Here is a 14,939-nt window from a genome sequence, read left to right as displayed (position 1 = left end):
AAGAAGTTGTTCTTATAGACTTATTTCACTCAAGTCCAAATTTTAAAACCTTCTCAATACCAAACAACTTAATTAAGTGTAATCTCTCTTAAGATTTACTCTTATAGTCCTTATTTTAAGTTCATCTGTAGAACAACTGATTATTTTTAGTAAAATTGTTCTATACATATACTGTAAAGCCTATTAATACTCTAAAAACTAGTGTTCTTAAGTTTATTCTAGATATATTTAATTTATAGACATTCTGTAGTGTTTCTACTTATTGACAAACACGTTATAGCGCGTCTTCAGTAGATTTTATTTAAAAACATACTACAATTAGGGTTTTTACTCTATTGGACGTTGTAAGAGTTTATGCAAAATGGATAAAGTAAAGAATACTAAAAGATCTGGTGGAAGTGGTAAACCTTGGATATTAAGTCACATCATTCGATACAATCAGCGTTGCTAATGCCAATTGTTCAAAATCCCCAAAAATCACTATAATAATAATAATGTACACACTTAACTATGTAGTGTTTAAATAGTACAGTACTTATTTAGCACAATCAGCTCTAGAAAAGACAGAACAAGAAAGTAGAAACCGTAAAAAACAAACAAAGCGAAACCACTTTGGTCACTTCGATACGATTTCTTCGATCTCAAAAGCCACTTTTCCTAATCGTCCATAAAATAAGCTTACGTCATCTTGCGCTTGCTGCGTACTAATATGGCTTTATTGACTTTAAATTGTTTTTTTTTGTTGATCATTCCAATTATGACTCACGTGGTCAACTCTGAAGTCTTCGAACTTTGGGATCGAGACTCATATTTATTTAGGTATGAGTAACATTTAAAAAAATGTCTTTACATTATGTTTCATGTATCTTTTCTTTGTGCAATAAAGAGTTATTATATAAATTGCTTGGGTATTGTAAAGAAAAAACGCCGCTTTACAATTTTTCAGAAGAGAGGTTTAAAGATTCTTCGAAAGAGAATTTGGCGATGACTATTTCATGGTTAAATAGGACAGTTATAAAGTTTCAAATATAAATAGTTTAAATTTTTATAGAATTGATATTCAATTATTTTTTATGTGAAATTACTCGACTATAACTTATATATAATTATTAATACAAATATCGAACACTCAGAAAAAATTCCTTCGATCCGCCCAGATTCGAACCGACGTCTTCTAGCATACCGTGGCAGACGCTATACCAACTAAGCCACGGAACGAACCAGCGGACCTCGCGAATTTTTCTATGTGTTTGTTGTTGTGTCTTTGTATTTGGTTTTTTTAACGACTTTTTAGCCGTAGCGCCATCTATGAGAAATCTTAAGTATTACGTCATCCAGTTAGATACCTTTACAGCCACCAGCCCTGGCTAGAGATGTCGCTATTCATTTAAATTTGGTATGCTAGAAGACGTAGGTTCGAATGTTGAGTGTTCGATCTTTGTATAGGGTTTTTCAATAAGAACTTTGTTTTGTAAATCAAAATAAAACAATAAATTTAGATGACAATGATTCAAATTTTTATTGTATTAATAAAAGTAAGGTTTGGCAATTTATTAATGAAAAATGATATCTGATAAATGTCCACCACGACCACAGTTACAGATGTCGATTCTTTCCATAAAGTTTTTAATCACTTTTTGAGAAAGTGGTGGGTTTATTTGGTTAATCACTTCAAAAATTGTGAGTTTTAAGGCTGCAATCAATTCGATTGGCTCCGTATAGACTCTGTCTTTAACATAACCCCATAAAAAATAATCCAGCGGTGTTAAATCATATGATCGAGCTGGCTACTTAACGGCTGAATTTCGTGAAATTATCGGGAAATTTGATTTGCAATAAATTAATTCATTGTTTCGGTGGCAATGTGACTTGTGCCGTTGGCATTGGGCCGTTTTTTTTCGAAAATTCGGCTGGAAATGCGGTAACGGTGAATGGATCACGCTATCGCGAGATGTTAACAACTCAATTTTGGCCTAGCATTGATGACATGGATATCACTGACATGTGGTTTCAACAAGACGGTGCCACATGTCACACAGCCAATGAGACGATCAATTTATTGCAAACCAAATTTGCTGATCGCGTAATTTCCCGAAATTCAGCTGTTAAATGGCCAGCCAGATCGTGTGATTTAACACCACTGGATTATTTTTTGTGGGGCTATCTTAAGGTCAGAGTCTATACGGACCCAATCGAATCGACTACAGCCTTAAAACTCAAAATCCGTGATGTGATAGCCGAAATAGACCCGACATTTTGCCAAAAAGTGATTAAAAATTTTGATGAAAGAATCGACTTCTGTCAGCGTGGTCGTGGTGGACATTTGCCAGATATCATTTTTCATTCATAATTGCCGAACTTTTCTCTTTGTAATACAATAAAAATTTGAATCATCTTCATCTAAATTTTTTGTTTTATTTTGTTTTAGAAAACAAAGTTCTTGTTGAAAGACCCTTTATTAATAATTATGTATAATTTGTTTGATTTAGGTATATTCATGTGGTAGATATATCAAAAGTACTTTCGAGATATAATCACATGTGCCTATTTACCAATGATACGAATTAAAAAGCACGTGTCCGATACTCCGTTGTTCTATTTCTACTAAGACTGGTGACATGATATCCTATTTCTGGATGCAAGACTTCTGTGGGTATGTTCTTACGTCAAGGCAGCAGATAAGTTTTTATATATAACAAGTGACGGGACGAAAAAGTCGTGCGCCTGATGGTAAGCAACACGCCTATCCGTAACAGTTGCATTACCGCTCAGAGCTTTCAGTCGCAAGGATCTTAGGAGTATTGCCACTGCGCCCGTCACCCTGAGATAAGTGTACAAGTCCCATGTGCCCGTAATATTACCAGCACCCTTACCCTTACAAACCGGAACGCAGGACTTTTTGTACCTTATATCTCAGTGGATGCCCGTCAAATTTAAAGCTCTAAGTGGCACTTTGACTGCTATGAACAGGTGTGTCGTTTACCACCAAGCGCACAGCTTGTACGTCCCGTCATTTGATATCACAAAAAAACTTTTACTTGTATATGTTATAAATACACGGAAGAAGAGTATCAGAGCAATTAAAAACTACCTATGTTCTTTATTTCTATGAAGGATTTCTCTAGATTCATTGTCCAAAATCCATAGTAATAAAACGTAACGCCTACAGCTAAAACACACAATCAGTCGTTAATGGGCGCCAGTTTACGATGTTTATGGGGAATAAACTTCGCGGTCAGCTCGTGCCCTAGTTTAGGGCGAAAGGTGTTCCTTTTATGGCGTTAACAGACAGCGTGTCATGGTATTTAAATAAATAATTTTCATCTTATAGGACTAACCGCGCTGGCCCATATAATACATAACTAAAGGACGAACATACCTGCATTTGTTGTAATATAAAAACGAAATAAATAACCTACACGAATTGCACTTCTCGGCGACGTGTATAGCAATCTGGTGTGATATACGAAAATCTTTCGGGCAAAACGAAAAAAAAAAAAATTATTCGGTTATGATGAGATAGGCGCTCTCATAACATCATCTTGATGTAGGTACTCCACTATTTCTTCAGACTTCGTGGAGTAATGCAATCGCGACAGATACATCAGGGTCATCTCATCATATATTGTTATAACATTGAAGTCTAAAAAGGGTTAGGTAACGGCGTAAATTACGCGCTGTGATTTTGTATAACGTGACACTAAGTTGGTGGCTACCACGTTTATGTCCACATGTTATAACATTTATATCCAGTAACCATTGACTTACAATTATATGGACGTCGGGTCCGCGCTAAAAAGTATTCGAGCTTATAGGGCGTTAAAATCGTATACAGAGCGTCATTCACGCTTTGGTCTTCGTTTGTTCGACTGACAGCGAAGCAAGCAAAATTAGACAGTACTGCGATGACATTACAATTTAAATTCAACGTTTTAGCTTTTTCATATTCCTTTACATGTCACTACGTTTAAATAGGTTGACTTGGGACATTTTTTTCGTGGTTTTTGTATTAGACCCGTCGTCCATTTATTTGTAAGTCAATGCCAGTAACAGTTGGTTTACTGTGGATGCTACGAGCTGATTTTGTATAATGTTAAGCTAAATTGGTAGCCAACACGCTTATGTCCATAAATGTTATAACATTTATGTCCAAAAATGGCTAGTTAACCGCGGATGCTACGCGCTGTGACTTTGTATAATGGGACGCTAAGTTGTGGTTTCCACTTTTATGCCCTAAGTAAGTTGTTGTTCATTTTATTGTATTGATGAATTTGTTGTGACATTAAATTAAATTGTATTTAACGAGGACAAGGATTCATAATTTGACATTGTTATTGATTATTATTATTTGACATTATTGTATTATTGTTATTTTTTTGGCATTTAATTTGTATTGAACCATGCCGATGACATTTAATTTGACATCGTTATTGTTATTGTATTATTATAATTATTTTGCACTAATGACTAGTTAATATATTAATTTATTTTCGTTTTGTTATTTGGATATGATGTTAGATTTTAATTGTAATTGTATTTTCTTTTTTCCAACACAAAGAATATTGTTAAGGAAATTAAATAAATAGAAAAAAAAAGATCAAATGCCCAGGCGGCACCAAAAATGAGGTCGTCTTTTGAGTATCTATCTATTAAGAGTCTGAAAGGGTTGCAACCCTAACTAGCCGTGAACAGGTTCACGGCAATGAAATAGGAAACTTTCGGTCCACAAAATTTATTAAAGAAGTAAAGTTTTAAGAAAGGCTGTAACAATATAAAAAGTTAGTTAAGTTAGTTTAAACATAAAAATTATTTTTATGTTTAAACTAACACTAGCTTAAGTACTTTTTATTAACAAATATTATGGATCACGTTGTCTGAGAATAAAATTATTATTATTATTATTATAAAGGTAAATGTTAAAAAAACAGGTATAACAGTATAAAACACTCCCTACACTTTATTATTAAGGCACATAGATACATGAAGGGTGTAGACTTATAAATTATTACACATGATTAGCTTATTAACAGCTCTGACTGTTGTGGCGGTCGAGCTGGGAGTGACCGTGGTACGTAAACAAAATGAGAAAGTGAAGGAATGGAATGCTCTACTTGTCTACTCTATCTGTATTTCCCGAAAAGTACAATTTGGGGCTATTCAAGGCTAGAGTGAATAGGCATTTTTTAGGCAAACGCGTCCCATCATCGGTCACATCGTCGCTTAACATCAGGTGAGATTGTGGTCAAGCGTGTGTCTATTATATATATAAAAAAAAAAAGAAGATGGAACAATTCAAATTTAAAATTTAAATACAAGTAAAATAAAAAAAATGATAAGATACAAGAGGAGGGAGGCGATACAAAGAGGTGAGAAGACGGTGTAAGGAGATCACACCATCACAAGTCTATACTACCTTAGTTCGAATTAAAATGTTTCCCGTATTAATAGGGTTCATTTTGCTCTGGTCGAACGGCAAGAAAACTGCCTTTATTTCAGAATTCATTTTTTTACAAATGGAAGCCATTTGAAAAATACATAAATAAATAATAATAACGCACACACTCAACATAGCCCCGCACTAGGGAAACCCTGTGTCGCGGTTGCCATGGACACACACATAGACAACCACAAATTACACCCAAACTCACGAGAGAAATAATGTAAGCCAAACATTACAATATTTCTCCCGGCCCGGGAATCGAACCTGGGACCTCTGCGTGGCAGTCCGGCATGGTAACCGTTCGGCCACGGAGGCAGTTAAATACATACATATCGTATAGTACACGTGTTCTATTTCGTTCAATTCCAATATGAAAAAAAAATAATTGGTATGTGTACAGTACCTATTGTGTACAGCGGTTTTTCTTGTAAATTTTCGAGGTTATTTTTTTTCTATCGTGAAAATTTTTAGGAAACGTGTTTTCACACCGTATATTCATCATATATTTTTTCTTTTCTTTAACACTCTTACTGTTTTTGCGGAATCAACCAAAGGCATTTGAGGTTCTATGGACTTTTAACAGAGGAGAGAGCTGTGTTTACCAAGATGGAGATATCAAAGCCTACTGATTTCCGCTTTGGTAGACAATGAAATTCCGAAGAGCCTGCTAATAAAATAATAGACCTAATAAGCCTTAGGTCAACTTGTACGATTATAGCATTCACGTACAGCAACGTGTTAACTTGATCTTGCTTGCATCACACACGCCAGACAGACTTTGTAAAATTTTCAAGGGGAATAAGACGAAAATCTCTTTCCACATTTTGGTTAGGGGAATTATTCTTATTAACGCTAATATATCCGTGACAAATAGTGTAACACATTACCCGCGCACGATGTGTGAGACCGAAAGTTCGAAGGCAATTTTAGTGCGTTGTTTAGTAAAATATCATCGTAAAATTAAGTTTAATATGAAAAGGAAATGTGTCAAATTGTATCAAGCAAAGTTTTATTCCAATTTTTTTTTTTAGAGATAAGCAGTCTTTTATTGCAGCCATTGATAACTTACAATATTCCTAAGGGCTACAGACTTGAACAAAAATATACTTTTTATAGTATCAAAATAAAAGAAAGTCTGAAATGTCAAAAAATAATATATCGTCATTATGCTGCGAAAACCAATTATCTAGAATTTTCACAGAAAATGACTTAATTTGGGATAACGCGACAAAATTGCATTTGTAAAATGCAAACATTTTAAAATTTCGAATTCGAACAAATTAACGTGGGATGACCTTGGTATGCATAAGAAATATTCGTCGTTGAAATTTCTATTGCTTTTATTTCAAACTCGATGTTTTGTGAAATAATTGTTTTTCCCAGTATATGGGCGATATATACAATTTTAATAATCTCAGTACAGAGTACTAAAAACACCGACCTCAAAAGTACGTGGAATTACGTCTATTTGCTAAGTATTATTCAAATATCCCCTAGTTCGCCACTATACAGGACTTGACACTGGAGATAATAAAAATCGGTTCTCACTACTCAAAGTATATTGAGAGAAAAACGCCTTGAATTGGAGAAATAGCAAAATCAACCATTAAAGTAATTGCTCCTAAATTAATGTTAGGCGCTATTTATGAAAATGAATCTTCATGCGTGAACAGCCACCCTTCGAGGTGGATGATTTTCTTCAAAATGAAATGGGACCACTATGGAAGTACCCCCTTTCCAACAAAAAAAGAATCATGAAAATCGGTTATCAAATACCGGAATTATCGCGTAACATACATACAAAAAAAGAACATACAGTGGAATTTATTGAGAACCTCCTCCTTTTTTGAAGTCGGTTAAAAACCATAAACTAAATAGCATGTTGCATCGGTGTCGTATACGGTTACATGAGTTGTATGCACGAATACTCCTGTCACGCTGAAATGAAGTTAGCCACGTCGTTTTCCGTTTCAGAAAAAACACGACAAACGATAAACGTCGGTTTGAGAGACCAATGCGCGGGTATAACATTGTCATGAACTAATTATTATGTTAAAGTGGAAACCAGATAGCCGGCAGCTACTTCCGCGGAAAAATAAGCTTAGCTATCCAAAGAGGAAATGGTTGGTAGGTTTTGTGATACGATGACTCACGATTTGTGCCTCGATGTAATAATCTATCTTTAACTAGAAGAATTATAGTATAAATTTAGTAATACCAATAAAGCGCACTGTGAAAGAGTTCGTCCAGGGAAGTACTGCCAACACACTGCCACTGCGCCCGTCACCCTGAGACATAAGTTGACAAGTCCCATGTGCCTGTAATTTCACCAGCACTTTGCAACGCATTACTGCGTTCCGGTTTTAAAGGGTTAAGACCGCTGGTGAAGTTTCAGGGCGACGTACGCTGTAGCAGTGCCTCTCAGATCTTTGCGACTAAAACTCCAAAACAACCTACCAATTAAATCTCTTTTAATTTGATTATGTACTTGAGGGTAACCAGGTATAAAAACCGAGTAAGTAACACCTTACTGAGTTTTACCATAAAAATATTTGCACTCTAAGTCATTAACACAAGAACTGTGCATACTATAAAGGCCACCTTGGTGTACTGTTGATTATACTTCAACTCTTCATGTTACATTCTGAAATGTTATTTCAACAATTTTATTCTCTGTACAAAAGTAAACAGGCGGGTATCCGCCAGATGACGGTTTGTTTTCTATATCACCGACCTTGCGCCCGTGCAGCCCTGCTGTGTATACAGCTTATTAAATATAAACAGTTAGTCATCCTTGAATGTAAGCAAATTATGTGCAGCAAGTAATTACGTTCTTACTATAACTTTAATATACGTTCTTACTGTCCAAAATACTTAGAATAGAATTGATTTGTAAAGTTTTCAATATCCATTTCACACTCTACATTTACTCTCCACTTTCTTGATACATACTTATTTATCTAACATAATTTAAGTCTTCTTTAAACTGTACTAACTCTTCGAACATCTTTCTCATGTTTTATTCTTTTCTGGGTCCCAAATGAACAGTTTTATTGTACTGGTTTTGAGACTACAGAATTCCTTTTGGTTTCCTTGTAAGCCATTTATTGATAAAAATTCGATTGATGCTTGCTCGACGTGGCGGCAACGGCACTCTTCTACCACAGGTTAAATCCTTTTGTTGGATCTGGATATTCCCTGACTGGTCAATCAATCAATCGATAACTAATAATTACTACATTAATACTACACTAATATTTTTGTAATGGCTATTTGAAAGTTATTATTGACGGGGCGAACAAGTCGTACGAGTGATGGGTAACCTGCACACCTGTCCATAACAGCATCAGTGCCACTCATGGCTTCAAATCGCAAAGATCTGAACGACATTACCACTGCGCCCGTCACCCTGAGACATAAGTTGACAAGTCCCATGTGCCTGTAATTTCACCAGCACCCTTCGAAATTGGAACACAGTAATGCTGACATTACTGCTTGGCGGCAGAAATAGGTAAGGTGACAGTTGAGCCTTCTTATGAGGTCGCTCACTATGGACCTCATAAGGCTCAAGATCACACAAAGGGCAATAGAATGGGCAATGTTCTGAGTTTGACTGCAAGATCGAATCAGTAATGAGGATATCCGCAAGGGAACCAGAGTAACCGGCATAGCCCGAAGAATTGCAAAACTTAAGTGTTAGTGGGCAGGCGACATGGCTCGCAGAAGCTGATGACCTGGTGAAGGCTGCAGGAATCCGCTGGATGCAAACGGCGCAGGGCAGGTCGTTGTGGCATTCTTTGGGGGAGGCCTATGATGATGATGATCTTTAGTATCTCATATATGTTGTCGGTAGTGGGATTACTGGGTTACTAAAACAAAAACTGAAATTTTTGCAAAATCATTGATTTCTTTTTATGATACCAAATGGCCCGTCATTTGTCACCCGCACAAGTCGTGTTGCAACACCGCTCAGAGCTTTAAATCAAAAAGATCTGGGGGCCTGCCATAACCTTTCGAATAACAATCTTATTTCAATGTAAGCTTGAAGTAAGCTTATTATAATATTACTTATATTCGTACCATGACAAACCTGTCAACCAAGTAATGTATTATTGCTAAAGTGATTGAAAGAACGAATGATTTCCCAATATTGTCTATTCCTTACTAAACATAGGAAAGAAATATGGCTATATGAACTATATAATGCCATCTCTTTCTTTTCTGATGTTCCGAATCGTCTCATGGTAGTATAATGTTTAAGTACTTAATGTTATTAACATTGAGAGAATTTTAACTGTTAAAAAAGTATGTAATAATAAAATCTATTAAAATTACGTTGTTTTCAATTATTTTTCAGCATTTTTATGAAGAAAAAATATATAAAACAAACTGAGTCTTGATAGTCACGTTGTGAATTCGGAATTATATTCTATTGTCAACTGTTAGTGTCGGGAAGGAGCTACTATATGATGTCGCTGTCATAATTTTACGAAATAAACATCGCGTATTTTTATTAAACGAGAAATTGTTTCCTATGTACTATTAAATAAAAAAATAAACAAAATATTGAAGAGATATTTAAATAAATAAGTTCACTTTTAATCATTACAAATCAATATTTAGACAACAAATTCGAAAATAACATTGTTTTCACGGCGTCCGAGTAACTATTTTCAGATGGCTAAATTTGACATAAGAACAATATTACTTTAATGTTAAAGTGACGTCATAGAACGAACTGAGTGAATGAACAGTCACAAAGCTGCCAATAAAACATCATAATAAGCTTACTTTCAGCGCGCCATGGTACGAAAAATCAATGTAAGGTTAAAGTAATAATGTTTTAAGAGGACAACCTCTAGGCCCCCTGACTCTAGTAGGTCCCACTCTCCTCATATGCCTGTAATTTCACTAGCACCTTCATTTACCCTTCAAAGCAGAAGCCGAAGCTCACATTACTGCTTGGAGGCCATTGACTTACAAATAAATGGACGACGGGTCTAATATAAAAACCACGAAAAAAATGTCCCAAGTCAACCTATTCGAAATTTAAATTGTTATGTCATCGCAGTATCGCGCTGTCCGTAGAACAAATGAAGACTAAAGCGGAGTGTCGCGCTCTGTATACGATTTTAGCGCCTTACAAGTGCGGACACTTTTTAGCGCGGACCCGACGTCCATATAATTGTAAGTCAATGTTGGAGGCAGAAATAGGTAAAGTTTAAATAATATTTTAAAGATATTTCTATAGTTGCGTAATTGAACAAAGTACCCATCTCAGTTTTCATAATAATGATTATAATTATTTGAATTGCAAATTGTATGAACTCAACTAACTGTTGTTTAATGCTCCTTGTAGTTGATTTCATTACTTGATTCTTTATTAACTCTGCGCACGCGCGTCTGCAACTGTTTTCTTTCAATTTTGGTGCATTTAGGGTGAACAGGGCTGGCACACAAAATCGCTTGCTGTTCTTTTTAGAGAGTATAACGTGTTTGTCCTATAATTCATGTTAGAACAGTGTGTAATGCTCACTATAACGTTTAATTAATTAATAACATCTAAGAGCAAAAAGCGAGTAATGAAATAGACGACTCAGTCCACATACATTTATTAAATAATAAGGCGGAAGAAAAAGTAAAAAGGCAAAAGAAGGCTCAAAAGGGCCGTATTTTCTACAAATATTAGTTAGGCTACTTGATTTTAGTGATATTAGATAGATTATATGATTTTAATTGAAAAAAAAACAAAATATTGAAGAGATATGTAAATAAATAAGTAAAAAAAACCGATTAGAATTTCTGGTGAAGACGAGCAGGAGTGCTCGCTTCAGACATTAGGTGTGACGACAGAACGAAACAAAGTGAGAATGACGTAGCAAAAGAAATAAAGAACGATTCAAAATTAAAAAATAAGAGGCCAGAAACCAGAGAAAAGGTGATAAAAAGGTCGGATGACGATGGAGGAGGGCGCATCGCAATTCTACTTCTAGATAATATTTCATGATACGAGATCTAAAACTTTCGTATTAAACAAGACGTTACATTACATAATCGCATAGACTATTAATGTAACAATTAGGTATATTCACAACAGCCCTACTCTCGAAGCAGTAAATTCGAAATTCGAAGATAATTTTGTTAGGTTTCTCTGATAAAAAGAATGGTTAAAAAATATACATTTGATATTAATTTGAAATTTATTATGGGTTTTTCCGTGAAGGGAAATGTCGTGACGAAACCTGCATGTCAAAGAACGTTCACAACTCTCGGCAAACATTTACAGTCCCCAAAACCCAAAACGTATAGGACCAGTGTGGCGGACTATCTAAAGAATCGCCTGAGAGAAAACCCCCTGTTCGGCAATGGATGATTCACAAATATACGTATCTCAAATTTGAAGTATGTCATTTGGAAAGCAACCTTTCTCTTTTTTATAATTTACTGGAGCAAATGCAAGTGCTACATGTAAAAACAAAAATCGCCTAGTGACAACCCTGCGGTTAAGGTTATAAATTACCGGGTGTTATTACAGCATCACGGCGTTTAATTAACAGCCGACACCAAGTTCATAACTTGGTCTATTTCGAGACATAATTTGTTACAGTTAGTAATGTCTATTTGGATTAGTTGTTATGATATCCGATCTTACTGCTTTCCTTTCTGGTCACCTGTCCTATAAAATTATATTTTCAAGTTCCTAAGATGTTTTAGCTATTTGTCGATAAGGAAGCTTCCATTCACCTCGGATCGTTCCTTTTATATGGTGGTGCGAAGGTTTGCGCGTTGCAGTGAACAAGTAAAGATTCTACTTTTTAAATCATACTGCCAAGTTTTTTACACGTGCAGCCTTTGGACAACTATACGCACAGAGCCATCAGCGCCCTGCGCGTACAATATAACAATGGTTTTCGTATGTTGTTGGGGCTGCCGCGGTTCTGCAGCGCGTCAGGCATGTTTGCACAGGCTCGCAATGATGACTTTTATGCCATTATGCGCAAAAAGTCGGCCTCACTGCTCTGCAGACTGCGAGCCAGCTCCAGCCTAATACTGAAAACCATTGCCATGAGAATTGACTCTCCCTTTATGCGGCAACTTTTTTCGCCTCGTTTTTAATTGCTTTCAAATGTTCATGTTTTTAATTTTAATTTTAATTTAATAATGTTTAGATGTAGTGCCTACTAACATAATTTTTAAGAATAAAATGTTACTAACACATGTGGACTAAATAATTGTCTGAAATAAATATATTATTATTACTATTATTATTATTACAAACATAAGAATGTTGTGGTTGGAGGATAAGTGTACCTAATTTTTTCCACATACTTTTAACTTACACTCAAAAAATTCTTTATTTTGTGGCGGCTTACCAAACCACGGCAAGGATGCGCAAGCAACATACGTGTGGATAATGTGTTTGGATTGGTAATGCGAGCATTAGTTTGTTATAATTATTAATACAAAGATCGAACACTCAGAAAAAATCCTTTGATCCGGCCGGATTCGGACCGACGCCTTCTAGCTTACCGTGGCAGACGCTATACCAACTAAGCCACGGAACGAACCAGCGGACCTCACGAATTTTTTCTTGCGTCGTGTCTTTGTATTTGGTTTTTCAACGACTTTTTAGTCGTAGCGCCATCTATGAGAAATCTTTGAAAGATTTATCACCTAGTTTGTACCTTTACAGCTACCAGTCCTGGCGAGAGATGTCGCTACTCGCTGTATTTTAAATTTTTATTGAATTGATATTCAATTATTTTTTGTGAAATTACTCCGTTAGTTTGTTAGAATTATTAATACAAAGATCGAACACTCAGAAAAAATTCCTTCGATCCGGACGGATGTGAGAGCTTTATCATCGACTTCATCATCGCTTTCCATCAGATAAAATGGAGCACAAATGCGCACTTAATTTGCACAAGGGGCTTGTCAGCTTTGTGTCTCACGGTGACGGGCGCAGTGGTATACCTTAAGTAATGCGTAGGCGTGTCCCTTACCACCAAGTATACGACTTGTCCGTGCAATCACTTGATATCTGTCAATATTTAAAAGCATGTCTTTTTTCTTCTAGGCGTGCGCCCCTCGGTACGTTTCCTTCGTGACAGCGAAGTTGGACCAGCGCGATCCAGTGGGCTCGTGCTTCGTCGCCAAGTCCTCGGACGCCAGCGAGGTCAACGAGTATTCACCTTGCCGTACTTGTGAGTGTTACTTGCTTACTTGTTTAGGTGAAACGAGGGCTACCATTGTCACACATGTGGAAACTACAATTGATTTTTTAAAATAATATCAAGTGATAAGACGAACTACACGTCTGTATAACAGTTGCATTGCCACTCAGAGCTTTAAACCGCAAAGATCTGTCACTGCCGTGACCATGAGACATAACTTAACAAGTTCCATGTGCCTGTAATTTCACCAGCTCCGTTACCCTTGATCTCTTGGGCACTTTTCGTGGTGGCTACTCTTCTCTCGCCTCTCCCAATTTTGAATTGCTGAGCTTGAAGGTTGAGAAACGATATTTACCGGCAATGACACAGTCGGCCACAGACACGTGACGTGCGGTATACGACACGCTACAAATAATGTACACGATTTACACACCACATATCTAATATAAACATCATCAATTCATTATTTAATTAGACAGTGGCGGATTTGCTCTAAGGCCTAGTAGACCCTATCGTGACAAAAAATTCGGTGATGGTAACAAGAAATAACTCAAAGTACCTAAATGTTCTAAAGACTCGCGTATATAATGGCGGGCCGCACTGCACCGCACCGTACAACAATAATCTTCCTAAATTAATTTCGTACATAGTAAATGAAACTATTTTTCCAGATTTAAATCGCGTATATCCGCTCACGCAATGCGCTCCTCCTACCGCAAAATGGCGGCTATTTGGTTTCGCAAATTAGAAAAGAATTCAGTTTAAATACAAGTTTTTATAAATAAAAATTATTATTCTGCATTGCTAAATAAATATCCTCCGTACTAGCAACAAAAACATCTCAAATAAAATGCAGTAATACACCGCAAATCCTGCACTTAAAAAGCACTAATAAAATTTTTGGTGTACTTGGATAAATATGATAATATTCCGTTTGAGTGGTTCTAACGTTTACCATGAAATTACTCCTTAAAGTATAGTTTATAAACATTTATATTCAGGGTAAACTTAAAAAACGCTACTTACGGTATGTTTTCAATAAATAAACACCGAAATCACCAGCCCAAACAATAACACTCACGATTGTCGTGACGTATTTTTGAAGTTGTTTATTTTTTTTAAATGACAGACCCAGGCAATAAAAACTTTATGGTTTGCTAGAGTAGTTACCGAAATAGCAATTAGTATTAGTTCTTTCACCTGTTATAACTTCGATATTCGATAAATCGGTATAAAATCATCAACGGCACCTCTAGGTGTGGTATGCGTCTACGGCTGCATGTATCGCGTGAGCGGATATTTGTTTTTTCAAACAGACCAACGTT

The 14,939-nt window shown here is 36.0% G+C and overlaps 1 protein-coding gene across 1 annotated transcript in view; it reads left to right on the top strand.

The window, feature by feature from the left end:
* The first annotated feature begins 13,523 nt into the window (after nt 1-13,523).
* The window catches only part of LOC113237146 (integrin alpha-PS2), a 59,965-nt gene continuing 58,549 nt past the window's right edge, over nt 13,524-14,939 (top strand). Inside the window, exon 1 of the mRNA XM_026473445.1 lies at nt 13,524-13,644. The gene's annotated coding sequence lies outside the window, so the exon portion shown is untranslated. The remainder of the gene's footprint in view (nt 13,645-14,939) is intronic.

Source organism: Hyposmocoma kahamanoa, unplaced genomic scaffold (genome assembly GCF_003589595.1).
Source record: "Hyposmocoma kahamanoa isolate Upper Pololo Valley unplaced genomic scaffold, ASM358959v1 93, whole genome shotgun sequence".
NCBI classification, from domain to species: Eukaryota; Metazoa; Arthropoda; class Insecta; order Lepidoptera; family Cosmopterigidae; genus Hyposmocoma; species Hyposmocoma kahamanoa.
The sequence above is the reverse complement of the archived record's forward strand: the minus strand, read 5'-3'. Positions and strand labels throughout refer to the sequence as shown.